Genomic DNA, 27074 nt, shown 5'->3' on the forward strand with positions numbered 1-27074 from the left:
GGAGTCCTTAACGAAAAATCATATCATAGCAATATTGGTTCTAATGATTTAAGACTGATAGGTGTGTGTGTGTGTGTGTGTGTGTGTGTGTGTGTGTGTGTGTGTGTGTGTGTGTGTGTGTGTGTGTGTGTGTGTGTGTGTGTGTGTGTGTGTGTGTGTGTGTGTGTGTGTGTGTGTGTGTGTGTGTGTGTGTGTGTGTGTGTGTGTGTGTGTGTGTGCGCGTGTGCGTGTGCGTGTGTGTGTGTGTGTGTGTGTGTGTGTGTGTGTGTGTGTGTGTGTGTGTGTGTGTGTGTGTGTGTGTGTGTGTGTGTGTGTGTGTGTGTGTGTGTGTGTGTGTGTGTGTGTGTGTGTGTGTGTGTGTGTGTGTGTGTGTGTGTGTGTGTGTGTGTGTGTGTTATAGACGATAATGGGTTTAAAAAATCATTGCAAATAATTTATGAATGTAAGAAATGAAAAAAAAATGAAAATTTTGCAAAAGGGGGTTTAAAGATGTTAAAATGCTCAGATGAAATGCCAATTCTTGGGGATTCTAATTTAAAAAGTTTATATGGTTTCATTGGTTTGGTTTGGTTGCACGGTTTAGCGTCCCAAAGCGACTAAGCCTATGATAAACGCCCTAGTAAGTACTACAGAAATTTCGATCCCTTTGGGTTCTTTAATCGTGCGCTAACGTAGAACAGCGCACGGGCCCCATGATTTAGCCACCATCGAACACCGGCCACCGCGGCCGGGATTTGATCCCGAATTCTCGGGCACAGCAGTCGAAAGCCTGAACCTGCACCGCCGCGGTGGGAGTGTGCAATTGATCAATTAAATGAAGTAATTGAAGAAATGAAAAATTGGGAAAAGGGGGTTCAAATGTGAAATACGAGATGTAAAGCGAACCCTTAATGATGCTAATTAACTAAATTTTGAATGTATAGTTGATCAGTATAATTAATTGAAATAATTGAAAATTGGGAAAGGGGCTGGGTATTTGAAAAAACACTAAAATGACAAGCTGACGAGCGCAACTATCGCGAAACATGAACAGCGAAAAGACCATCATCTGTCGCAGCCTTTATTTCTCAAGAACTTCAAATAAATATTGAAAAATTGGGAAACACTTACGCTACTAAGGGTTTGACGCGATAGCGTATGACGCACATAGACGACGTTTTTCACGTTTGAATTTTTTTAATGTTGGAATTCTATTTTTTAATTTTTTAACTTGTGTACACCAATACTTACCATTACAAACATTCGCTTTCTATTCTGAGTGTTTTGGCATCATTGAACCTATTTTTCGTTTTTAACTATTTCACTTAAATGAAAGGCAAATTACAAACAAGCTTTTTAATTATCACCATCAAGCATTGGTTTTTTATTATAAGCACTGGGCATCTTTAGCCCCTTTGCAATTTTTCATTTTTTTTCAAGAATTTGCATTCATTATAAATTACCACCTTCAAGCATTGGTTTTTCATTCTGGGCATCTTGACACTTGCCCCACGGGGTGGCACAGTAATTAAAGCGCTCGGCCGCTGTGCCCAGGGATGCGGATCGAATCACGGTCACTTTTCGATGGAGGTGAAAAGCAAGGCAACCGTGTGCTTTGCGATGTCAGTTCACTGGAACCCTAGGTGGTCGAAATTTAAGGAGCCCACCAGTACGGCGTCTCTCATAACTTGAGTCACTTTGGGATGTTAAACTCCGTAATCCAAACCAAACCATTTTGACACCTTTGAACCCCTTTATTTCAATATATTTTCATTTTTTGCGATACTTCTAAAATTAATTAATATAATTACAATGATTTCATTAACTGCTCACTGCCTATCAAATGCCGATCATTCAACAATCACTAAACCACAAGTTACCATGACATAACTTTTTACGCAGCCCCAGATTATTTCCGACTTGCATTGCCGACATGCTCATGTGATACCCCTTAAATGGGGCCTTTGAGGATTCAATAAATAAATAACAATAATAAATGCTACAACGCGCTGTATAAGCTATCGCTTAATATTTATTTTCTTTGCGGTTTTCTGTGTCAAGAACTAGAATTACTCGAAAAGTCTGGAAGGCTGCATCGACAAGGTGGCATCGATCCGCTTTTTTCCCGCCGCTAGATGGCCGCCATCGGCTTCAAGCCGGCCCATTGTTTTCCACTCCAGCAGTTGTTTTATGTCCTAGGGTCCATAGAGTTAATACAAAGACTCTAGAGGGAAAGCTGCCCGTTCACCCAATGCATTCGATGGGTGACCGCGTGATTGCCGCCATTATCCCACTGTTCATTGGTTGCCAGATGATTTTCACTTGCTAAATCTGGCACATTAAGATGGTTTGAAGCTGGCAACTTATATCGTGGGAAGATGGCGGCGTGCAGTTAACCGACTGCGGGCGGCTACTGTTCAGTAGGTGCTGTAAACAACGGCAGAATCGTCGCGTGTGGAGCATTTCTTGTGATATTTTGCTTCGCGTACCTACTGTAACGTCACATATGTGTCCTGATTCTTCTGAGTTGTTATCGCAAGGCCGGCTATCCCTGCGATTGTTTCGCGCTTCGCATGCATTTCGTCCGTCGAGCGCACATGCATCTCCTCTGTGCCCGATCACCTGAAAATATGTCAGAAATTTGCTTTGGCGCAAGACGACGACCACAGTATATTAAAAAAAAAAAAAACAGTGACGAATTCCACAACAACGGCCCTTGGTCTATCCGGGATGGCTAGTGCTGCATACAGTAAATGTCAAAGGGTGCTCGTGTGTGTTTACTGTTGATCTGCTACGTCTGATCGCAAACATGGCAAACATGGTTTCCAATTGTTCTACATCATTCCTTTATGGCCAAGAAGGTGCCTGAAAGATTATATAATATGCTTGAAACTTGAAAACAATGTATAGAAATTTCCTACAGTTGTGTTATCGGCAGCGGTTTTTAAAACTTTCCAAACCTTTGTTTATTTTTGACGCAGTGAGCAGAAACTGTGCTGGCCACAATGATAAATTTGATGATGGCGGCTAACCAGTGAGAAGCTCGTTTCCACCTGAACTTGCAGAGAGCCGGCTCTGTGAACTGCGCATGCGCGCCCAGGACCAAAGTGGAAAGGAGGATAAGTTGCTCTTCTGGACGGATGTGACGTCAAATAGCTTTTAGTGCTTGTTTTTTTCTAGAAGTAAGCCTCAAACCCAGATGTTCACTGCGCCGCCCAAAGTATGGCCCAAACAAGGAAGGCTGGCGCGTTTTTCAGACAACGAGCATTTGCGCTTTGCGAGCCCTAGGCACCCTAGGTTGTCTTTCATGCGTCGGTCTACTGCAGTTTGCGGGCCACCATCCCGGTAGACGCAAACTCGGTGAAATGCGGTTTCAGTTCGTGGATTATAGCCTTAAATTCAAGGGCGCAGCCGTCGGTGCAGTCCTACTGACTGCGGTGAGTCGTACATACATGCCCGCGAACTCTAAGTAAAGTATTTGTCGTCTTTCTACCATCGCCTTCCTTGCAGCTTCTTTAACGAGTTTTTGCACGGCAGCGCAAGCATGCGTTATCCTCAATTATTGACGTGGCGTAATCGCGCTATCGCGCGACAGTCTCCGGGCGAAGGCGTGAGGAGACGACGAGACTGCTTAATGGCGTCCACGATCTCGTTTCATTGCGCTTGGAACAACTTCCATTCCTGCTGCTGTGCACCGATCGGTCGCCGGTTGCTGTTGTCTTCCGGATGCACTGGAGTATTGGGACATATGAGGCGACTAAAAGATAACGTAAAACTATTTCTGAGTTCGCTTATATTTGTTTGGGCAGTATAAGGCATTTTTGAGTGCGCCAGCGTGAACGCGCTGGTTTATAAACGGGGTTTTATTGCCTTCCTCGCAGCTTCAACCGATGGAGCGCGATGGAGCGGCTCGGCCCATAGAAAATGTCGGGCTTCTTTCGGAAAACTGTTGGAAGGTAAGTGGCACTCATCTGTACAGACCATACGTGGTAGTGCTGCAATACATGAGTAATATCTGCGGACTGCTAAAAGGGGGGTTGCTGGCCAGCTGAGAGAGTTTAAACGTAAGTAGGCCCTGTGCGGACTGAGCCTCGAAGTGCAACAAGCCTACTGCACAGCATGAAATGGCTACAAAAGTATGGTTATATACATGACCGAATTCATGTGCTTATTTGCTCAGACCTTCCACTGTCAAGTACTCACACTTATTTCGGTGTATGCAGCAATGAAAGTGACTTCATTACTCCTCAGCCAGCATAGGTTCATGCCTGTGACAATATCTGTCCTTTTACTGCCGAAATAACTGCATTGGTGGAACTCACTGAGCTTGTTTATATAGATTTAACACTTTGGATGCATGTTGCTACTGCAGAGTGCCCTAATATATATATATATATATATATATATATATATATATATATATATCTTTTGCCTGCTCCAACATAAATAGTTGGCAGTGCTTGGCTTCAAGCTGCTGCCAAGGCCATTGACAGCTTATTTGAAAAGAGAGCAATAATTAATCTGAGCTGGCATGTCTTGTGGGAGAGTGAGGCACTATTGCGAGTACCTCGTAATCCTGTCAAAAAGCTTGTCAGTTGCTGCTATAAGCACTCTCCATTGCAGTTCCATGCAAGCCGCAGCATATTGGGCACTTACTGCACAAGTGATTTAACTTAGTCTCTTTGTTGCTATTTCAGTGCTTTGTAAGTGTGCTAAATATTTGTATTTGTGCTAGCATTGACAGCCAGTCTCGTTGCTACCTTTTTCCTTCTGCAGCAGGCACTCTCACTTGTTTTACTCGAACCAAATTCTATTGTGAGTAAGTTTGCTGAATTTATGCAAACTAAATGTAATTGCTGTATTACTCTCATTTATTTACATTTACAGAGGCAAGGAATACTCTGGGCTGACGTACGAGTTTCCTCCACCAGTTGGATTCCGCCGCTACCTCAGTAGTGCAGTGAGCTGTAACTGGTGTGACCAAATGGACACTCTCACTCCTACTGGTTTAGAGCATGCTCCCAGTTAAGTTTAAAACACCTTGCTTGCAATGTATTTAATCTTGTTGTGTAATATTGTCACCGTTGCTGATATGCTATTATTTGAAAATCATTCTGGGTGGTTTGGAACACATGATTTGCAATGGGGGGAGGTGGGAAGGACAAATGTGTGACTGCAATTTTTTGCCAGTCTAGCTTCTAGCCTTGCGAATTAAAGTAACAGATTAATACCTGAACAGGCCTGACATTTATTGGAGAGTTTGTCATATAGAAGAAAACTTGATCCGGTGTGGTGGTAACACAGCTGTGGTTCTCCGAGAAAATGTTATCCGTGTGTGATGGTGTCTAAAACATGGCATTGTCTTAGGTAACTTGGCATGGAATCGGCCACTTCTTGTACTCTCTTGACAGCATCTATTATACTATGTGCTAGGTGATATGCCTTCAGGGATAAGAGTAGATGGAGAATACCTCAGTAATCTGCAATTTGCTGATGCCATTGCCCTGAAGGAGTCAGGATGATGGGCAGTAATGTGAGCAGGTTGTACGTCATGCTGGTCATGGAGGAAGTAAAAAAGACTTAGAAGCAATGCAAAGGGGGAAATCGGCTGGTATGGATAGGCAACTGCAGATCTTTGAAGAGTGGTAGGGAGATTGTGCTAGAAAAACTGCTTGCTTTGTGTGTGTAGTGCCTCACGACCTCAAGCGTATTAAAATCTTGGAAGGATCCTAACAGTACCATAATCTATAAGAAAGGGGCTGTCAAGCACTTGCAAACTTAAACTGATAGGTTAACTGTACATTGCCTACAAGATAATAGAATTGGGAAAATCTTGGACTTTCTATCAGCTGAAAGAGCAGCTGGCTTTCGTAAGGGCTGCCATGTTTTTTAATGTGTCTGCCCTGCCGCTGTTGTGTGCTGGATTGTAGCCTACATCCACATCGGATAGGAGGCTGTGCAAACAAACTGCTCTTTACAGAAGGGACATAATTTGAACTGCCCATATCATACAATGCAGCAGCAGTAGTGAAAAGTGCTCCACAAGAAGTGACTTACTGTAGAATGGTTGCTTTATTGCGGTAGCGTAAAAGGCGTCACCCTTGAGAAAAATCACAACCATGCCTTTGGCAGGTGACATGGCCATGCACTGATTGGTTGTCTGGTTTTGCGATGTCATGAGGCCACATGATATGGCCGAACTGGCTGGAGCTCATATTGTGGAAAAGCGCAAAAGAGACAAAGAATCGAGAAAAGAGAGGACGACGCTATCTGGAGCTGCTAACTCAGGCAGCTCCTTTGAGGTGAGAGGGTGAGGTGGAATAGAACCCTCCGAGACCCTTGGATCCAGTATCAGGCGTACTACTCCACATTCATACAGCTTGGTTAAAACAGAGCTTTATACCCATGTTGGGTGGTCTTAGGCACAATGTGGTAGATTATGGTTGTATGCTGACGATTATGTGTGAGATAATACCGGCACAAATTAAGGGATTAGGGCTTATACCTTTCAGGACCGCTTTAAGCCAATCGTTCATATATGAATGATGGTTCTCACACACTGGCAGACGTAAATTTTCTTGTTTGGAACATGTAGCCCCATTTAGGCAGATAGTATGACAAAAGTAATTATAGTAACTAGTTCACAGGGATGGAAAGGCACAGAATCTGTCACTTGTTTCTGTGGGCACCTGAACTGTGTCGTAAGGGAAGGGAGGAGGGAGTGAAAGTGGAAAGACAGAAATGGGTGCTGTAGTGGAGGTCTGTGGAGTAATTTTGACCACCTAGGGATCTTTAACGCGCGCTGACATCACATAGCACACGGGTGCCACTTCGTTTGCATCGAAAGCAGCCGCCAGCGGTCGGGTTCGGACATGGGTACTCCGGCACAGTAATCTAGCATCTTAACCACTGCACTACCGCAGTGGGGCTATTGTGACAACCATAGTTTCTGTTTGTGTGCAGCTTGTTTATTTTTTATTTTATTTTTTGTTCTTTCTGGCACAGTGTGACATTTAAAAAATTATTCGAAATAAAGAGGTCTTTGGCACCATTCACACGATTCTGCTGCTTCTACTATAGTTTTATTTTTATGAGAGCAGTAGCGAAGTCTCTTGAAGACAATTTTACTAGCTCTCAGTTCAGCTCAGATGATGAATCAGTCAAATGCCAGCCTCGAACTTCAGCTAGTGGCCAAGAAAAGCTTAGTTTCAATCTCTAATCACTCTTGGTCAGTTACACGTGCTCATTTTGTGTTCCTACTGTTCTGTTTCCATTCGCTGGGTTTCAGCAGCAATGAAAGCTTGGTACTACTTGATATGGCTTCTCCAGAACTTCAAGTGTGGAACTTCTTCAAGCAAATCGAGTGGAGTTTGAACACCGAGCTCCTATTGCAGATTTTCAAATTTGATGGCAAACTCTCCCACCTTGTGGAAAACATATCACCAAATAATCCAGTCATAAATCCTGAAAGGTTTGGAAATGCCAATGCTATAAACTGTAAAATGAGTAGAGGAAGGCCGAGCTTAAAAATGGGTGTTTTCAGCAACTTAGCTATATTTCTAAAAGAACAGCACACCTTCAAAATGAACTTCAGAACGTAAATTATTACTTCCTTGGCAGTTGGGCTTCGCTGCATTTTGTTAGTGTGATGTGGAGAATAGGTACATGAGACTCTCAACAACTGCTGCAGGAAATCAAGAATGACCACTGCTTCCGAACAGCACTACGAAAAAAAGAAATCTGCCGATAGGTGCACCATATCTTTACTAGTAATAAAAGAGGCAGTGTAGCATATTTTTAGTACTCTGAATTATTTTTCTTGCTGGCTTATTTTGATATTCATGCCCCCTTTTCTTTCACTTTTTGGATTTTTTCTGCAAATTTCGGAGAAAAGGGTTTTTATGTTATGTATAAAGCCAAAACAAAAACATGGGCATTTATTTAAGGTGGCGTTCTCTTCGACTGCGTCAGCGTGGAAACTGTAGAGCGGAAGAGAAACTACACTGTAGCACTTGACCGCTGGGAAGATAGGTTAGATGACCTGAGGCGCCAAAAGCGGAATGCTGCTGTGTACACTGAAATCGTGCAATCATTACCCCAATCTTAAATTTCCTTTTGAGACTCATTGCGACTGACAGCAGACGACGGACCACGTAGGAAATTTCTCAATGCTGACTGAAAACGCCCGTGTAGCACCGGATGCTTCAATCCTTGAAAGCCTGAATGCAGATTGAGTTCAATGAGGATCGGAAGTGTTTGTGTGACAGAGGGATTAGTATAGCGCAGCTAAAGCTTTGTGTTAGCTGGTGTGCACAAGTTGGGTGGCCGAGCTGTGTTAAATGGTATTACAATGCATATTTAGAAAACAAAACAGGGCACCCCAACCATTTATTCAACTTCTCAGATTATTTGGCATTACACACATTGTCTTGAAAGCAGTCCACAATATGGCCAGCACAACTTATGTCCTTGCTTATTTCAGATTGTTCATTTAAGAGAGCTAACATATTCAAGGGCTACTGACCAGGCTGACATTTTAACCAAGCCCGATAAGGCGTTGGACATGGTCTCTGCGAAATACTGCAGCGATGCACACACTGGAAAGCAACAAAATGCAAACCAAAGCTCTCATGGTCCTTTTAAAACAGCCAAACCTCCTCATCCTTTGCGCTGGCCATCGAACTTTGTCGATGAGGTACCAACAGATACTGCATTCATTGGTTTCTCTCTGACTGATGGGCGAGGGGTGTCACTTGGTCTGCTGATGTCACGCACTTTTTTGTCTTGCATTTCGTTTTCACTCATGCATACACTCACACAAGAAAGAAGGCTTTTAGTTTCTTGCCCTTGTCTATGCATGCTTCAGCGTGTTCTGTGCACTGTGCTATTCATACACCAACGGCTGGACTCAAGTGGCAGCGGCGCGCACTTTCATACAACCTGCGCATTTGCCGCAGATATAATGGCAGCTCTTCTAGGCAAGCAGTGCTCTCTTCCCCGTGAAGTTCGTGCAGGATTTACCCAACCCTGGCCACTCGCTTCTGTGGCGGCGCCCGGTGTGCACCTGCGTTCGCGCCTTCAAGCGTTCAAGTGTCCAGTTTACGGAGTGAGCGAAATACTTAGAGAAATTATGTAGTCTCAATTTTGTGTGCGCGAAAACAGTGCAGTGTAGGCTCAGACAACAGTATTATTTAGCACATTTTGATCGTAGTAATACTTACTTTGTCTTATTTCTTAGTGTGCAACATGTGCTAATTACCATCTGAATACAACAGTGATTTGGATTATCAGTCTGCAGTAAGGCAAGTAGCAGCATACTATTGTAAGGTCAGTCCCATTATGCTGCACAAAAGCTGATTTTTTTCTTCCTGCTGTAACTTTGTTTCCTTCATGATATGAGGGGAACTGTCAAAAATGCATTGACATGGCTACAGAAGCACAGAATTTATCACATGAACATTTTTGGGCTCTCGGGCCTGTTCTGCCAGGCCTGTTAAAATTAGTGGCCGAGCAAGGAGGAGTACCTGTTTTGCCTACATGCATTGTTTCAAATGATATGCCAGTGTGACGGCATCTTTTCGCTTTTGGGCACATTTCTGTCTGCTTCTGCACATGTACCAAAAGTTCGGGCGCCTTCACGTGTCTGCAAGTCAAGCTGGTCGTTGACCTGTTTTAAGTTGTTAGTGCAAATTAAAAAAAAAAAGTAACCTGCTCTTATTGCACTTTTTGTGCACTTTGAACAGCGCATTCACTGTAACTGCTTTTCCTGTTCTGAGGCGTGCGCAACATCACCTCGAAATAACAGGAGACATTCATCACCATCCTCATATAAGGATAGTAGGAAAGCCTTCCGACCCTTGTCTTTGCCTGCCACCTATGTTGCTAAGCTCTGCGGCTAGTTTGGAACGAAGCTAACTTCATGACAATAGTTGAGCTTCTCGGCTGCAGTGTGCTTTTGGTATTTCCTTCGGTCCGGACCCATACGTATGCTTTCTGCCACGCATTTGAACTTTATTTCCTCTGAACGACGTGCCCACGCCTGCAAGTTTGAAAAACTTGCGGTGTTTCCTTTTATCAATTTCCGAGTGATGGAGAACTCTGTTCCAATAATTTAGCTATATTTTATGCGAGTTTTTCCCTGGTTTTGGCTCTTCGGCAAGATGCTGATATACAGCCAGAGCCTGTAAGGATGGCTCACGGCCGGCACACCTATCATCTATAACAGCGGCAAAAATCACTGCAGGTCGCTCTGAACGCTCAAGTTCATGACATCTCGTTGGCAAGAATCACAACCGGGTGAAAGTGCAGGCTTGCAGCGGCAGGCTTGGCCAGCCTCCGCTTTTTTTTTTTTTTTTCCAGCTTGTTGCACACCAAATGACGGCATCACTGAGTAGACGCGTCAATGCCACACAGTGCCACGATTTCGCAGCTGTAGCAGACAGGAAGCACCCTCCATGCATAGGTCGTAAAGAGCGCACCGTCGCCACTCGAATCCAGCCATGGTACACCATGCATAACCATGAATACAGAAAACACAGAACATCCATACATGCACGGGCTTGGTTTCCTAAGAAAGGCCAGACACCTCGCACCTATGCTTCGGCCACCCATTGAGCTCAGCCTCTCCCACTCCTCCTCCTTATTGGCATTGTAGCTGGATGAGCCGAAGGTCACTGGTGGTGCTTGGGTAGCAGAAAGCAAGAAAAAAAAAAAGCTGCGGCAGTAGCTTTTTGATGGAAGGCAAAAAGCAAGGCACCCGTGTTTGTGCAATGTCAGTGCACCTTAAAGAAAGAACTCCAGGTGGTCGGAATTGTTGGGGACCTTCACTATGGCGTCTTTCATACCCGAGTCGTTTTTGGACGTTAAACCCCACAAACCAACCAGCAAGAAAAAAATAATAATGCCTGTAAAAGTCGGGGCCATAATGACTGCATTTGATGCGTTCTCGTAGCTGTTTTTACCCAGCACAGGACAGCCAGCGTTTTCATTTTGTTGACCAAACCAACATCGCGGGCATAGTTTCTCAAAGCACTAAGAGATGGCGCTCCACATTTCGCGTATTTAGGGAGCCTACATGTATTCCCCTACGCGTATTCTCTTGTGGAGGCTAGTCAACCAGGGAGGAGGGAGAGACTCTTTGGTGATGGAAGGGAAGGAGAGAAACATACCGGTTTTGATGGTTGTAGCTCTGTTATTAACGAGTCTGCTGCAAAAGTATTTTTGGCCATCGCGCATTCTGAAGGCGCTGCCTCATAGACAGCAGGTTTGAACACATTTTCGAATCTAGGGTGGTTCATAAACAAGTTCAGTTTATGGAATCGCACCTGAAAACGAAAGGAATGATTGAAGCAGGAGAAATGATAGCACCTTAAAATAGAAACAAAAGGTGGATGGGTTTTAAGATGCTTTGCAGCTGTTTTCCACTTGCCCAAAGGCAGTGCAGAGTTTTGGCTGGTGTGCAATGAGCAGTTGGGCGCATGGTTTCGCTGATGGCATGGCAGCTGCGTGCTGGTTGGTGACATTTTATACACAAGGTCTTGTAGACTTTGTGTCTAGTTGGAAAAAAAGAGGATTGTAGCAAATGAGCATTTATGCTGAAATAATTTTGTGAGTATCTTCAAAGAGCAGCCTTTTTTAAAAAATGGCTGCTTTCCATGAAAACATGGCATTAGATTTTTACTTTTCTAGATGGGGTTTTAAATTTTGTTTTGATGGTTTCTTGCAATCTTTTGCTTGTTCTTCACGACAAATGCATTTACTTCATAGCTTGCAATAAAATGCTTCCATTGCAAATAAGCATTCCTTGTGTGTCGTGCTCTTTGGTCTCATTATTTTGAACTGTAGTAGCCATGACAATCGGAAAACATTTGGGAGAACAGCATTGCATCATGTCTACATTATATTCCTGTAGAAAAAGAGAACGGGCATTGCAGTTGATGTCGATGAGACTGAAATCGACATTTGTTTCAGCTAAACTGTTTCCTCGATTTCGAATCTGGTTTGGGCTATTGCATGTCTAAGGCCCCAGCCAAATATTGCCCACTGCCTCAATAACAGCACATGCTCAAGGACCTAAAGAAACTACAAGATGAAAGTTTATTTTTCAAACCTTTGTGATGAGAGCAACTTTACAACAGGTAGAGGTATTGACATGGCACACAGGGATCGGGAATGCCAAAACCTAATGCGGTCTATGAAAGACGGCAAGCATGGGAAAGAGCTAATTAATTTTGATTGCTTGGTGTCCTTTTTATATGCACTGACATTGTATAGCCCACAGGTGTCTTTACATCTTGCCTCTGCCAAAATGTAGCCATGTATTTAATCTTAAAACCTTAGGATTAGCAGTTGAATGCATAGCCACAAAGTCACTGCTGCACATAGGTAGGAAGGTTTCGGACGTAGGAAGGGAGTAATGTTTTTAAGCCAGGTAGTCACTCTGAATCTGAACCATGAGAAACATTTCCCCAAGAGCAAAAAGAGGTGAATGTAAATTTGGAAGGTGCTGTACATATAATGTAATAAAAGGCAGCTTGCTATCATGTGATCATTTGAAAGGCTGAAAAGTGGACATTAAAGCATTAGTTTCAAATACCTAAGCAAATGACAGTGCAGCAGGATATAGAAAGTAAAATAATTTGGAAAACCTTCACAAACACAGATGTGGATTAAAGTACAGTTTCAAGGTAATCATAACAAGGAAGTAGTAATCGGCTATTATTGAAATGAGCAGGCCCTATTTGCCCTGGGCAGGTGGCGTCCTTGGTCCAAAAAGGTGAGGGCATAAGCAGGTCCTCATCTGATGGTTTGTGTGGGTGGTACTTCTATGCTGCCGCAACACCATACCATATGACACAGAGTGCTGGGCATCTTGCAGTAGAGTACCTGCAGTTGAGATTGCAGCACATGGTGCACATCTTTGAGTATGAAGATGCAGAAAACTGAAAAGAAGCATTAGAGTGGGACATGTAATCCAGGAAATAGGGCTTTTCAGCTAATCGATTAGGTTTCGAGGGAGTGAAACAAGCAAGGGATACCAGACACTGGGATGAAGAGATAATGTCGGCAAATGAGCCAAGGTTGGCGGCTGCAGCTAACGCATGAAGCAGCGATGATTGCAGACCATTAATTCCCTTCAGCATACCTAATGCAGGCAGTGATGATAAATCAAAACTCTGTTGCCAATTTATAAAATAACTATAGATATGTAACTGCACTGTGGGAAGCCACTTAGCCTCTTGATTTTTCTTCCAAGTTTTTTGTTATGAATGGACAGAGTGAAAATGCGCAAAGGAAATAAATGCCAGACTAGGAATAAGTGTAGTCCTTCATTGAATGGCTCTAGTGTCGCATTGCTGAACTGTGGTTTAAAAGTTACTTGTGGCGAGATAAATGAGTCATACAGCCTCTGGGAGGCTTGCAGAGAGAGCTGAACTGAGAAGAGAGAACTCGAGAGAACAGCAGAGACTTGTGCGAGCACCGTACAACCAGCCGGTTCAAATGGCGCGCCGTTGCAACGGTTGAGTGACAGCGCTGCAGGTGGCGAAAACGTCCAATACCAACAAAAATTAATTCAGTAAAAGGAAACCTTTAGATAATTAAAATTCGCACTTGTAGTTTATGGGTCACCACCTCCTTTGTTTAACTGAAACTGTTTCATTTGCAACAATTTCAGATACGATGGCGCGTGCGCCATTATCATCATCATCGCCCCCTCCGCTAAATTATTTGAGTTGCGGCGCGTTACATAAAACGTTTAAAAAAAAAATGTTTGACGCGTTATTGACTCTGGTTATTCTCCTTCCAGTGCTTTACGGAGCCTGTGTTGCGCTTTATCTATTTGTTGCTAATGCTAACGAACCATAAAATGGCTGTGTTCTGTGTTTATACAGCACAGGCGACGCACTTCGCACGGTGAGCATCACTTTGGTGAGTCGAATAGAAAGCCAGCTGATTGCTCTTTGGAAGGAAATGAGTTAATATATTGATTTGTGGAACATTAACGTACTCGAGTGCCATGTTGGTAAGCATGGTGCCTGCGCTAGAACCGCGATTCTTCCACGAATCGCTGTGTGAAATTAGCTGGGAGCGATTTGTTTCGGGACGTTTAACTGTGAACATTGCAGCAAGGTTACTTTCTTGCTGCACTTGAGGTTGTCTGAGAGAAGTTCTGCTTGCCTGCGCAGAACTAAATAAAGCGCTCCGTTGAAAGTGTTTAGGCATAATGACTACAGACATCGAAGGCTTACGTTTGTGTCAGAAGTGCTTTGAATTAATTTTTAGTGTCAATGTGAGGCATGTAGCTTTCCCCTAGCAGTCGTAAGATCACCGAGGGCAGCGTCAGTTTTGCACTTGCATCGGACGCGCCTTTTCAGCACATGCTGCATTTATGCGCCTGTTATTGCTTTTATGTATGATGACTGTGGTAATAGTTTGCAGACTGGCGTCTCTCATAGCCTGAGTCGCTTTGGGACGTTAAACCCCACAAACCAAATCAAACCAGTTTGCAGACTAGCTGAATATAGAACTGTGTTTCAAGTGTGTTGACCGCTTCTTAATAGTGTGTAATGTTGATTTACTAGAAATTAAGCTTCGCTTTTTTTTTTTTGGCAAATGATAAGGGCCTGACACGCTGTCCGTCAGTCCCGAGACGAGTGGTACGCTGTACAGCAAAGTAAATATACTGCATTACCGAACGGGGTCACGTACTCGTTAGCTATGATTTTTATTTTTATAACTGTAGTGCACAACGTAGATGTAATGTGCGATCGCTTGGTTCTTTCCTAGTGTATTCTTGTAAAACAAATAAACTGGTCAGAACAGCATAGAGATGTGGCTTTAGGGAATGCATCGAAACAGGCTTGCCAAATGGCTTGCCTCTGTTCTCATTCTTGCTCAGATCCAAAGGCAGTACATTTCATTTATCAACTTAATTTTTTTGTAAGTTCAGTGTTTGACTTTACAGTAGTTGTCTGCATGTTAGGTAATCTGCCCAAGTATAGATGACTTGCAGCACTGTCACATTGTTGGTGGACCAGAGCCATGAACGAACCCTGTTTGCCTGCCTAGCCTGCTACTAGCTACCTGCCCCATGGAAGATACCTATACCTGATTTACTATCATGGAGTATGTGCGACAGCCACCTGATAGCTCGCAGCTGCAGCCATGTTTTTATGTTCTACACCTGTGCACTGCAGTGTAACGCTCTATCACGCATTTTAAAAAGGACAGTATTTAATGGCTACATTTTCATCTACAATAATCTGTCACGGTTCCATCCACCAAGGCTGCACAACATTCATAGGTGCCCTAGTGAGGCTCAGAGGAGTTTTGAAAATTCTTGTGCAGTATTGTTGAATTATTACTTACAAAATATTGTCCAGTGAACCAGTTTTAACTGTGAATGTATTTATTTTTTCTAAATTACTACCCATGCAATGTTATTACGGCATTGTGAATGCACAAGATTGTTAGTCTGCTAGAGTTTCCAGTTTGTACAACCCATAGCCATTTAAACAAGAATTGCAATGGTGGCGCTGAATGGTAGCACTTATCTGCGAGATGGCTGATGCATTGTGAGGGCACCAGACATTCCCCTCATCATCTGCGGCGACTGTCATCGATACTACGAAATCACGGTGGTTGCCAGTGTTCAGGTGCGAACTGCTCGGGGTCGCAGTCGTCAACAATTTCAAGCCACTACAAAAAGTGTTAATTGCATTGATTACATCTTTGCATGACAGCCGATGTAACCAGCATGAACTATGTCTTACTTCAGGTACCATATGCTGTTACTTGCTGTACTGTACGACAGCACAGAGCACATGTGTGATTAGTGGGGTAAATAAAATAAATAAATACTGTCTCCACTGGGAATCAAACCTTCATCCCTTGTATTCCTCACATACTGTACTTTGTTTATGGCAATAGAACATGAGTCAGCACAGGTGCATTCTTGCAGTGGAATTATCTAGGCATAGCACTGCTAATTTTTGTTCTAATGTGGCACCTTTTATGGAGTTCACCGATTTTTTATTTTTTGCATCGTTCATATAATAAACACATAAAAACCCTGCAGCACTATGAAAATTTGCCCGTAGCATTCAACTCGTGCTACAGTATGTGCAGTAAAGCTACCTTTGTCTTTGTGTGCAAAATGAAATTTTTTACGAAAGATTTACATTTTGCATGTTGATTTGATCAGAATATATTGGTTTTGAACAAGATTGGAAGAGGCTTTTCAATACCCGAGCTGTTTCATGTGCATGGTTGTTAACTACCATGCTGAACTTTGTAGTCAAGTACAATATGTGCATAGTGCCTATATGCATACAATATATGCATAGAGGCAGGTAGAGTGATTGTTTAGGTGTACTGTAATTATCAGGCTGTGCTAGTATCGTTACAGCTATGATATAAAAATTCGCATCAGGTTTGTAGAACTTGTATTGTGAACAGTGGTTATATGGTGTCTGTGTATTTTATTTTAGTATAGCAGTGATATTGGTGCAAGTTCTGTCAAGTTTTGTTTTGTTTTGATTTTAACTTTGCTTATTGCCACTTGTGGACAGCCTTATCACACAGCGCTATTCAGGTTCTACTAGTGTCGAAGATCATTGATTTCACTTTTTTTAATAGGCACTGAGGGTTCACTGACACATACGCTACCAAATTTTTTTGTTTCAACTGCTTCAATTGTTTTCCTTCCCAGTGGTGTTGTACATTTTCACAAAAATTTGCTTTCAAAGTGAAGTTGTCGACTTTCTTCCAAGTTGTGTGATATGGTGTGAAAAATGGCATGCGTGTCATGAAACTTGTTCCAGATTTTTTTTATCGCATTCTGCATGTACGAGTTTTTTCAACCTTCTATGAATGCTTTGTCTTAAAAATATTAAGTATTCAGGCTAACGTCGGATTAGGTTGCATTCTGGGTTCTGTTGTGCCGGGTAGCAGCTCAGCAGTCAGATTCTTTTACTGGACTTGCCTGAGAGTACAAGTTGTGTGAAGCCTGCACACAGACCCATATCATGCCATTTGACGCAATTTTTACGCTTGACCGCCATCAGTTCAGAAAAGGACTGTATTGGGCTACTACGACAAACATTACCCCAGCTTGTTTTAGACGAAAAAAAAAAAGTTTGTGCCATGGTCGCCATCTTGCATGTTCTCATACACTTAAATTTCAAATTTGTAAAATTTGCTGTTCTCATCGTAGTTGTTCCAACAATATCCCAAGTTTTCCAGAAGTAAAGGAACCCAAGAAAATTGTTTTGGAGATTAGAGAATATAAGCCATGCCAGAATAAAATTCTTAAATTTAGAAAATTTGCTTTTTGCAGCATTTACAGCTGTAAAATACAGAGTAAGGTGGTTCTAGTGAACGTATGACCTGTATTAAGAAAAAAGTACCACTCCGTGGCATTTATTTTGGGAAGTTAAATCACAGCACTCAGTTCCTTGCTCGCATACAGCCGCCCATCTTCAACTAGACTGCTCAACGGCCACTTTCAACAGTGATGCTGTTTAAGCAGGAGGTTGTTTCATCTATTGTGCGCAGCTTAATGTGTTCACAGTAATGTCACTATGACCGGATGTGACATCATCATGACGTCACATCCAGTCATGTCTAATAACCAGAACTGAGGTCACCACATGACATCATGTCCGGTCATGACCGATGACTTCACCGTGCGATTTCACGCATATATGAAGCTAACCTTGCCAGGCATCCAATCTCCCCAGTACTATTCACAGCTTGCTTAGAGGAAGTATTCAGAGACTTGGAATGGGAGCAGTGAGGGATAAGGGTAGATGGAGAATACCTCAGTAATCTGCAATTTGCTGATGACATTGCCTTGCTAAGCAACTCGGGGGATGAACTGCAAATAATGATTGATGACCTAGACAGGAAAAGTAGAAAGGTAGGCTTGAAAATCAATATGCAGAAGACTAAGGTAATGTTCAACAGCCTCAGAAAGGAACAGCAGTTTACATTAGGTAGCGAAGTACTGGAAGTAGTAGGTGAATATGTCTACTTAGGACAGGTAGCACCCGCAGATCCGGACCATGAAAAGGAAATAACAAGAACAGGATTGGGATGGAGCGCATTTGGCAAGCACTCGCAGATTATGACTAGTAGCTTACTGGTATCGCTCAAGAGGAAAGTATACAACAGTTGCATCTTACCATTACTCGCCTATGGGGCTGAAACGTGGAGGCTAACCAAGAGAGTTCTACTTAAGTTGAGGACAACCCAGAGGGCTATGGAACGAAAAATGGTAGAGGTAACATTAAGAGACAGGAAGCGTGCACAGTGGGTCAGAGAAATAACTCAAGTTACCGACATTCTAGTGGAAATTAAGAAGAAGAAATGGACATGGGCCGGACATGTAGTGCGAAGAGAGGATAACCGATGGTCACTGAGGGTAACAAACTGGATTCCAAGGGAAGGAAAGCGTAGCAGGGGGCGGCAGAAAGTTAGATGGGCGGATTAAGAAGTTCGCAGGGGTGAAGCGGATGCAACTAGCACAGAACCGGGTTAAGTGGAGAAATATGAGAGAGGCCTTCGCCCTGCAATGGGTATAGTCAGGCTGATGATGATGAATCCCACAGACTTTCAGTAGAAGCAATGTTAGGTAACCCAAGGGCCGCCTTATACGTCAGCCTAATCATAGCGTCCACCTTGTTTTCCTCAGTCACATCCATATTCATACAAGGCGTCGCATAAACTGTTCTACTGATCACGAATGCCTGTACCAAATGACTTGACTCCTTTTCCTGCAATCCTCTCTTTAGATTGGAGATTCTTTCAGTGAGCCTCATGGCAGCGTTTACCGTATTCTTTAGCTTTCCTAAGGCCTCCTTATTTTTCCTGTTAGTCTGCAAATACATGTCCTGTTGTAGCGTATCCTCCTCCTCCAATTGTCTGTCTCTACCCCTGGTGACAGAGCAACATCGCACCAAGTGGTGACACACAAGCGATCTGTATCTGAAGAATGGTGGCACCTTAGATAGAGAAATGTTCGTGTCAGGCCGCACAACAAAAAACACTGAAATTGTGTGATTCAGCAACTTCAGCTACAGATTTCTTTTTATCGCACTAGCAGCAAAGAAGCCAGAAGAGTCTGTCAGAAGAAGCTCTGATTTCAGCTTTTAGCGATTCAGGTACTACAACCACCTGTAATGCCAACTAGTGGCCAAAGGTGCACATAGTTTCCGTACCCACTTGCTTTTGAGTATGTACACATGATCGCTGCATGTTCTCAGTTTTATCTCTGTTTAGGAGGGTTTCCACAATCGTTAGCAACGATCTGCTGACACTGGCACACAAGCGTGTAGTTTTCACGTAGATAGGAACCTAGTGTATACTTGAGTGAAGGTTCTCCAGCTTATGATACAAAGTATTTGTAAAGATAAAAATAAATATGATTGTACAGGGATTTTGGGGAAACCAACAGGTTGCTTGTTTTGACGGATGTTTGGAAGAAATGACTAAGTGAAATGCTTAAGTTCATAGGCCTCTTGTTTGTCCAACACGGGCATTGTGAAACTTCACTGGCTGAAGCTGCACTGGAATGAGGACATCTACAGTGGTTTGCCTCCACCAGGAACAATGCTGTGAATCTGCTTCATAGCAGTGCTGGTGCTTCTCAAAGTGGCAGTCCTGTACAATGTAGACCAGCTGCCACAAGTAATGCACCGGTACATCAATCAAGTGCGAAGCCCTCACAGCCACATTAGGCAGTATTTGCATGTAGCTTCCCGAAAAGAGTTCAATAAACAGATATTTAACCTTCGTGGCACACCAGCTCAAATTTTGTCACCCTCTGCAAAATGTGCCAACCATAAACCACAAAAAGTTGACAAATGCACGAAATGAGTTGTGCTATGAGCAAAAGAAGACCGGGCTTAAAAATAATGTTTCTAGCAATTTGGCAAAGTTACGAGAGTGGCAAGCCTTCACAATGAACCACGTAACACATTGGTTCCTGGTATTTGGCTTCACTACATTTTATTGGTGTAGTCGGGAGAATAGGAATTTCCAACTCGCAACAACCACCCCATCTTGATACATCAAGGCAACTGCTGCAGACATACAACAGATCCGAAGGCATGTCGCCTAGCACACATTACAATAGATGCTGTCAAGAGAGTGCAAGAAGTGGCCGATTCCATGCCAAGTTACTTAAGACAATGCCATGTTTCGGACACCATCACATACAGAGAACTTTTGCTCAGATAACCACAGCTGTGTTACCCTCGCAAGGGTCAACCCCAAGGGTCAAGTGTTGTTGTATATGACAAACTCTTTAATCCATGCCAGGCCTGTTCACACATCAATCTGTTGCTTTAATTCTAAAGGCTGAAAACTAGAGAGGCAAAAAATTGCAGTCACACATTTGTGCTTCTCCACCTTCCGCCACTGCAAATCATGCGTCCAAAATCACTCTGAATGCTTTCCAAATAATAACATATCAGCAAATGCAAGGGTGACAATACTCCACAACAAGATTAAATACATTGCAAGCAAGATATTTTAAACTTAAATAGGAGCACGCTCTAAACCAGTAGGAGTGAGAGTGTCCATTTGGTCACACCAGTTACAGCTCACTGCACTACTGAGGTAGCGGCGGAATCCAACTGGTGGAGGAAACTCGTACGTCGGCCCAGAGTATTTCTTGCCTCTGTAAATGTAAATAAATGAGAGTAATACAGCAATTACATTTAGTTTGCATAAATTCAGCAAACTCACTCACAGTAGAATATGATTTGAGTAAAACAAGTGAGAGTGCCTGCCGCAGAAGGAAAAAGGCAGTAACGAGACTGGCAGTCAATGCTAGCACAAATACAAATATTTAGCACTCTTGCAAAACACTGAAATAGCAAACAAAGAGACTAAGTTAAATCACGTGTGCAGTAAGTGCGGAATATGCTGCGGCTTGCATGGAATTGTAATCAAGAGTGCTTATAGCAGCAACTGCCAAGCTCTTTGACAGGATTACGAGGTACAGTCTTTGTCAAAAGTGTAGAGCCCAGGGGGTCTGCTTCTGGGCCAGTTCCTGCAGCTTGTAATGAATTTCCGGTATTCCAACTTTGTTGATGGCAAGAAGATGTTTTGTCCTACCCCCTTCAGTGGGAAAGGCCTCAACTAATTCTACATCAGTGCCACTATTCGGCTCAGAAGCGGACCCCCCGGGCTCTACACTTTTGACAAAGGCTGTACATGCAACGGTGCCTCACTCCCCTCAACAAAACGTACCACCTCAGGTTAATTATTGCTTTGTTTTCAAATAAGCTGTCAATGGCCTTGATAGCAGCTTGAAGCCAAGCACTGCCCACTATTTATGGAGGCATTGTTTCTGCTATCATTCCCAGTTTTCTCAAAGTGATGACGCTGTTGGAGCAAGCAAAAGATATATATTAGGGAACTCTGCGGTATCGACATGCATCTGAAGTGTTAAATCTATATAAATAAGCTCAGCGAGTTCTACCAATGCAGTTATTTTCGTAGTAAAAGGGCAGATACTCTCATGGGCAAGAACCTATGATAGCCGAAAAGTCACCCTCATTGCTGCATGCACCGATGTGAGTACTCGACAGTGGAACGTGTGAGCATACAAGCACAATAAATTCGTGCGGGTATACGCCCGTATCTTGTAGCAATTTTATGCTGAGCAGTAGGCTCGTTTCACTCCGGGGCTCATTTCGCACTGGGCCAGTTTACATTTATACTATCTCTCAGCTAGCCAGCAACTCCCCTTCTTTAGCACTTCGTCGACACTGTAAAGAAGCTGACCTCTTGCACTGCAGCACCACGTATGGTCCGCATAGATAAATACCTTACGACAGTTTTTTGACAGAAGCACGATCGTTTCTATGGGCCCAGCCACTCTATCTGCTGAAGCTGCGAGGAAGGCAATAAAACCTCCTGATCATAAACCAGCGCGTTCACGCTGGCGCGCCACACCAAAATGCCTGCTACTGCACAAACTAGGCCACAAACGAAGAATTTCAAAAAAAAAAAAAAAAAAAGCAAATTACAAACTTCCGTGACTCTCGACTCACAAATAGTTTCACATCATCTGTAAGTCGTCGCGTACGTCCCAATACCCCAGTGCACCCCGAAGACAACAGCAACCGGCGACCGATCGGTGCACAGCAGCAGGTATGCAACGGTTGTTTCAAGCGCGAAGAAACGGGATCGACGCATTTATGCAGTCTCCACATGCCTTCGCCCGGAGACTGTCGCGTGATTACGCCGCGTCAGTAATTGTGACTACCGCATAGCTGCACTGCCGTGTAAAAACTCGTTAAAAAAACTGCAAGACTGTAGCAGAACGCCGACAAATGCTTTACCTAGAGCTCGCGGGCATGTACGAAACACCATCACTCGCGTACGACCACGGTGTAAGAATATTTAGGTGGGGACACAGCACGGGCGAGACACTGGACGCAAGTTTCCAGATAAAGTACCAGCCACGCTCCTCTGAACCGGGCCGCTGATCGCAGCGTCAGCGTCGATGTAGCGGTGAACCTTCGCTGGAATAAAAAAACACATACATCGACGACGCCGTTGCGATAGCAGCCTGCTGATATCGCGCGGCGCATTTCTCCTGCGTGAGCCGTTTGCGTGGCCCGAACTGTTTCCCTGTCGTCGCCAGAAGCATATCACCGGAGCACTTTATTCTTAAGCCGTGCCCACTGCGTCACTGCAGAAATGAAGTACAGAATAATTTATTGGCTTGTCAATAGGAGGTATTCACTGAGGTCGTACTACCAGATGGCGCGAGCATCGTCCCGCCTCGTCCGCCATGTCGGAGGTCGCCGGTGGCATCGGCGCGCGTCTGCTCGCGTTGTTTCAGGTTCGCTGTCAAGTGCCCGCCGTATATTGGAAGTGATCCGCAAAGTTTTATCAAGCTGGTAAATACGTCCACATACACTTTTCTTTGTTGAGCCCTTTATGGGCACGGAGTTTGCAGCGATATTTTGATGCTCCGGGACATAACACGCTGTTCAGTGTTGCACCAGGCATCACCCGTGCAACAGCTCGACAGCAAAAGTGGCCGGAAAAACGACTTGCAGCTCGTCAAACCTGTTGTTGGCTGCCACTGAGGCAGAACACATCGTGAAAAGACAGCGAGCGCATTAAATTCTCCAATTCCAAAGCTGGCACGGCAGCAAAACATACACTTTTAGTGGCGGTAGTCGGCAAACTGACGAAGCTTCCACAGGCGCTGTTCCAGCAGTAAAGCGAATCAATGCAGTTGCTTAATTTGGGTGACAGAAGGTCGAGAAAAAAAAGTACTGTCATGTCCTCGCAGGATAAACGGCCCACCCAGAGAGCATGTTTTACAAATTTAGTATCGGCTACGTAGCTCTGCTCGAAATCCACATAACCCATGGAACCTAGGTTCGCAACAACGCGATGTACAGCGATAACGCTTGACAAAGTTGTAACTTGTTACTTGCAAGTCGGAGGAGGACAGACACGTCGCAATGTGCTCACCTCTAAAAACGACACGCCGGTCATCGACACCCTCACGCACGTGTGGCTCTTGGCCTCGCTTTCTTGCCAAAAATTAAAACACATTCGTGGCTTAGTACGTTTTAATTTCTTCACCTGTCGCAAAACTTCAGACCGCACATCACGTGGCAGGCACCGATGTCAGGGAATTCAACGCGAAGCAGTGGTCTTGTAGTACACGACACACCTCGACGAAGTTACCGCGGTCGTACGAGCCGGTGTTTTCACGAAGTCAAACATTTTGTCCAGACAGTCGTTTTTCTTGTTCCACGAAATCCACGGGTGTATCCACTCGCTCGCATGGTTTTCGCTGGCGCACGCAGAAATTCTGTAAAGGCGCGAAAGGCTTACCCCACGGATCAGAACGAGTTGAATATTGCGGCTGGGTGCGGCGCCCACACACACGACCCATGCACGACCACGCGTATGGCGAATTCTGCGCTGGCCGCTAGCGCCCCTAGCGGATGACGTCACATGAATACCTCCTATACTATTGACGTAATTTATTCCTAACAACGAAGTGAAGAAAAGGTTGAAGATGCACTTCATGTTTAAATTTGGGGGAGTGAGTACTACATTACTCAACCATTCAGTCATCGTTATTCAATTGAAGGCGCCGGGGAAGCAGTTTTCTCACTTTGGATAGCGTAAATAGAGCAGGGAAAGCGAATCCTGCGTTCGGTTGGGCGAATCGGAGAAAAATATAAAAATTCATAGGGTATTTGTAACCACTTATTGAAGGAACTTCAACAGCGCCCCGTACAGCTTCGTGCAAACTGAGCGGAAGAATCGAATAAGCAAGAGAAGAAAAGTACGGACGAGTTAAGTGTACGAAAACCGGAACAAATGCTGCCGTGATTTAAGGCTTTTTTGCCTCAAGCAAGCTCAACTGTCTTCAAAATTTGCACGAAACCCGACTGCAGGAACGGCTGCACGATCTATCTATCTATCTATGTTCATCAACTGATTTATATGCTGCTTTGGCGCACCACATCACATTACTGTTCGCCGATCTCTAACGTAAATTCGAGAAAGCTGTTAACCGTAATTTTACCTCTATTGTTTTGTATGGAATGAATTATACTCGGTGTTCTTTTTCCATTGTTGTGAAATTCTATGCCCCTCTGTACTGTACCCAATACCCTGAGGATAAAAGAATGAGGAAAAGGAAAAACAGAAGCTAAGAGAAATAATGAAGTTAGAGGGGGGGGGGGGGGGGGGGGGGGGAATTCAGTGGGAGCTGGCAGAATCCAGTTAGGGGACCTCTAATTTAGGGAAGGAATAAAGTAAGGAGCAAACTAAGGATGAGCGGGCACACTGATGGGCGAAGAAAAGATGCAAAGTCAAAGAACAAATGAAACGACCGAAGGTTAATGCTTTGTTGTCAAAGTGCCACCGCTTATGCGTGCAGCAGGTTCAAATTCCGCGCAAAACATTATTCGCCTTCTGCGCTTTTATTTAAGCATTCATGAAGCCAAAGATTGATAAAACTGCGCTGACTAATGGACCTAGACAAAAACAACGCGGCAAAAATATTTTTCTCTCATCATCGGCCACAGTTTACGAGAAAATGGCTCTCAAAAAGCGTGTATTCACCATAGAAAAGCATTGCCTCCCACTACGTCACAGGCCGCTGAGCGAACTGCCATCTCGTACGGCTTAGATTAACTAGGGGACTTTATCTGGAACCGGCGCGGTACGCTGTGTCCCCACCTATATGTCTTGCACCGTGCGTACGACTCACCGTAGTCGGAGGCTGCAGACAGGCCAGCGACAGGACCGAAGGCTACGCTGTTGAATTTAGGGCAACAATCCACAAACTGAATCAGATTTTCACCGAATTTGCATCTATCGGGATGATGCCCCGCAAACTACAACAAGCCGACGCATGAAAAGCGACCTATTGCTCGCAAGGTGCGAGCACCCGTTGCCCGAAAAGCGCGCCAGCTTTCGCTCTGGTGCGGTGGCTCGAAACGGGGTAATTGGCATCTGGGTTTGAGGCTTATTTGCAGAAAAAAGCAAATACTAAAAGTTGTTTGACGTCACATCCGTCGAGAGAATCAACGCATCCTCCTTTCCATTTTGGTTCTGGGCGCGCATGCGCAGTTCACGGAGCCGGCTCTCTGCAAGTTCAGGTCTCGTTTCCCTGCCCAGGGGTGCGTTCCAATACCCCCTCGTAGACGTCTACTTAGACGGCTACGCGAGCAGCCGCCATCTTGGGATGCGTTCCAATTCTCGCGAAGCAGTCTCGCGAAGACGGCTTCGCCGAAGTCAACATCGATGCAGACTACTTTGCTGTCTAAACATGGCGGACAGAGCGCGTTTCGCGCTGAGCGAGTCGTGCGTGCGGTTGTTGCAGTAGCTGTACGGTGGTCGTGCTCTTTGCGAACGTCGGAGTATGCATATGAACGATCCTTCAAACGTGAGTTGTTGCGTCAATGTATGCGCTAGCTAGAGGATAATTTAGCTGTCTTTATGGTCGTGAGATATAGCACTGCAGATTCTTTTACCGCGCTAAGAGGAAAGCGTGCGTTGGATGCTGTTGGTCTTCTTTTTTTAACTTGTCGACGACTTTCTTCAGTCTGCTTCAGTCTTGATGTTATCGACGAACTCGTCGCACCTCGCCGGGAGTCAGGGCGGCTGCTGTACGGCGCACGTGTGTGTTTCTACCTTGCTGTAGTAGCCGTGGCAAACTCTTCCGCCGATTTTCAGTTAATCTCAGAGGAACGATCTCGCCTGACGATGCCGACTTGTTGCGCATTGATTTTTTTTGTGCCTGTACATTATTAAAACAAGTTGTTGTCTTTGGTTTCCTCGTCTAGTGACTACAGACAACAGGTGTAACGGCACAGTTTTTCGTTTGCTGTAGCCGGTTATCACCTTTCGTCCGTAATCGCCTCAAGTTTACAGTATTTTGCATGTTTTCATTCTTACAGCTGTGTGAATGAGACATCTGAGAAGCATGTACACTTCAGCATCAGTAATAAAAAAGGAAAAACGGACTAACGTTATCTTCCGTCAATTTGTGAGCATGCTCATTGCGTGAGAAGTCGGTCTGCTACACGTTAACCTACTAATAGTCCATCTACATTGTGGCGATCACACATGTAATATTCTTGCTGCAAAAAATCGGCGAACCGTTAAAAACGTGATTTTTACCTGTATTGTCGTAAATCTTTAAAGAAAACAGCGTTATAATAGTTATAAAAACTTTTTAGTTCAACCTTTATGCCGCGAGGTGACGCTAGGCGTAAACAGGTAGACGCGTTCCAATACGCGAACCTGTAGACGTCTACGTAGACGTCTACGAAGCAGTCTTGCTAGACGTCTAAGATTTGGAACGCACCCCAGTAACTCTATGCTAGGGTCAAACCACCTGGATCTAGTCAATTGCTTGCGATGCTTGTGCCGCCGTCTTGCGTAGCCGAAGTGCACTTGTGTTTCCTACAGTTATTAAAAAAAAAAGGAAAAATATTTTGTGCAATTGCTGTGCTGTCTATAAATTGGTGGTAGTGGTAAAACTATTTTAATGAAAATGTTTAGGAGTGTGTAGCGGCGGTTGGAGTCCTCAG

At 44.1% G+C, this 27074-nt stretch overlaps 1 long non-coding RNA gene across 1 annotated transcript; it reads right to left on the reverse strand.

Annotated features, from left to right (window-relative positions):
- Positions 1-19964: 19964 nt before the first annotated feature.
- Positions 19965-25450, reverse strand: LOC146209001 (uncharacterized). Its single transcript, XR_014705701.1, has 2 exons — positions 25247-25450; positions 19965-20662 (listed from the first exon to the last, which is right to left on the reverse strand). It is a non-coding gene; the product is annotated as an uncharacterized LOC146209001 (long non-coding RNA).
- Between the last annotated feature and the right edge of the window lie 1624 nt (positions 25451-27074).

Source organism: Amblyomma maculatum, chromosome 1, assembly GCF_055883805.1.
Source record: "Amblyomma maculatum isolate TAMU_Amacu chromosome 1, ASM5588380v1, whole genome shotgun sequence".
In the NCBI taxonomy this organism is placed as follows: Eukaryota; Metazoa; Arthropoda; class Arachnida; order Ixodida; family Ixodidae; genus Amblyomma; species Amblyomma maculatum.